Genomic DNA, 2086 nt, shown 5'->3' with positions numbered 1-2086 from the left:
CTGGGTTTTCAACACTTTGAATATTTTGTTTCAAGCCTTCTGTCCTGCAAAGTTTCTTTTGAGAAATCAGCTGCCAGTCTTATGGGTGCTCCCTTGTAGGTAACTAAATACTTTTCTCTTGCTGCTTTTAAGATTTTCTCATCGTATTTAACCCTTGGCATTTTAATTATGATGTGTCTTGGTGTAGGCCTCTTTGGGTTCATCTTCTGTGGGACTCTCTGAGCTTCCTGGTGCTACCAGTGTCTTGCAGCTGCTCAGCAAGGAGCACCTGACTCACCTAGGACACACCTGGATGTGGCTTGGGTGGGGCTATGAATTAGGGGAGGTGGAGTTTCATGGAATCTTCTGGGTGGAGTGACCTCTGTTATCCATTTTGATGACATCCCAGTCATGGCTCTCCTGAGTCCACACACTGGGAGCAGGGAGGGCTCAACAGAGGAACAATGGATACTGCCAGCACTTCTGTAAGGAGCAAGCCTTGCCTCTGGCCCTCACTCCAACAATTCAGTGTCCCCTTGTAAGTCCCTGGTGCCTTCGGAACAGCCAACCCAGTTTTGGTGCTCAGAGCAAGCAGATCCCTCACCGCTAAAGTCCTCTTGCAGACATGGCCCCTTTAAGAGGCATCTGCAGCTGCCATAGACTCTGTCCCACTCAGCGACTCAGGACAGGGCAGCCTCGCTTCTTCTCCCCTTCCTACCTTCTACTGTTGCAGGTTGATTAATTATTTCTCTCCCTAGTTGTAGTGCTTCTGTTGCTCTAGATCCCAGTTGACTTTCTTTGCTGTTTGCTCCTTGTTCCTGTCACAACTTTGATTCGTTCGCAAGAGGGATGAACAGAGCCTCTATCATCTATGCCATTTCTCTATCATCTATGCCATTTTTTTTCTCTTCCCTCAATCTTTTCCTTCTTGATTAATCTTCTTCTTAAGACTTTCCCCTTGTCATAACTTAGTTTACAGTCATAACTTATCACTTGCATGACAAGCCATGACCAGAACTAATCTTCTTTAAAAACTATCAACTGTCACTGGCCAACAAACAAAAGTTCCTTTTGTCAGTTTTCAATAATCTAAATATGACGCAAACATTAAAAGTCTGTAGATTTCCTTATTATAGATCTACAACCTAATGCACAGAAGGGAAGGGCTGCAGCTATGAGAAGCACCCTACAAAGCCTGCCCCAAAGTGGTTGGATTTTAGCTATGTTGGTGCTCCATCTATGTCAGTTGTATAAAAAGTTACTCCAAAACCTAATGGCAAAACCCAACCATTCTCATGCTCACAGATCTTGTGGGTTCTTGGGGACAGCTCCTCCCTGTTCTAGTCAATATCAGTTGGAGGGTGGCTTGAAGATGGGAGACTGGAATCTTGTAAAGGTTGCCTATTCTCATGTCTGGTGTCTGGGCTGGAAACATCCAAACAGCTGGGGCAGGAAATCTAAGGCTTCTCAGGCATCTCTCTCTACCCTGTATGGGTGTCCAGCATGGCAGTTTCAGAGCAGCTCAGCTTCTTTAATAGTGGCTCAGGGCTCCAAAGGTCCATGTCCCGAGAAAGGGAGAGAGAGACAAGGGGAAGTCCCATTGCCTTTTATGACCCAGTCTTGGAGGCCACAAAATGTGACTTCTATCTCACTGTATTTGCTGAAAGGGAAGCACTCTCAAGGAGAAGGTAACTAGGCTCTATTTTTTGATGAAAGGAGGGTTAAGGAATTTGCTGCCATGTTTTAAGCCACTGCAGTTGGATAGTTGGGCAGGTATGGGATGGGGTGGTGTGTGGGTACTGGGAAGCAATGATGGGGAGTTGGCTGGGAGAGCTGGTTTTCCCTGGTGGTCCACCCTATCACATTTTTGCATTTTGGTTTGTGGGAATCCTAACCATTCAGCACTCTTAAACAGTAAAAATAACTGACCACAGACCCTTTCTGAATCTGAGGATGGAGCTGGGCATGCCTTACCTCAATGGATCCCTAGAGTGAAAAGGCTATGCCTCAAGAATTTGTTCTGCTTCTCTCTGAAATAATAACTATTCCTGTTCTGGATGTCCGAACTGATACTTAATTCATGAGGTATTAACTCGGTTTATCCTAA

Source organism: Pteropus vampyrus, unplaced genomic scaffold, assembly GCF_000151845.1.
Source record: "Pteropus vampyrus isolate Shadow unplaced genomic scaffold, Pvam_2.0 Scaffold7, whole genome shotgun sequence".
Classification (NCBI taxonomy): domain Eukaryota; kingdom Metazoa; phylum Chordata; class Mammalia; order Chiroptera; family Pteropodidae; genus Pteropus; species Pteropus vampyrus.
Note: the sequence above shows the minus strand (reverse complement) of the source record.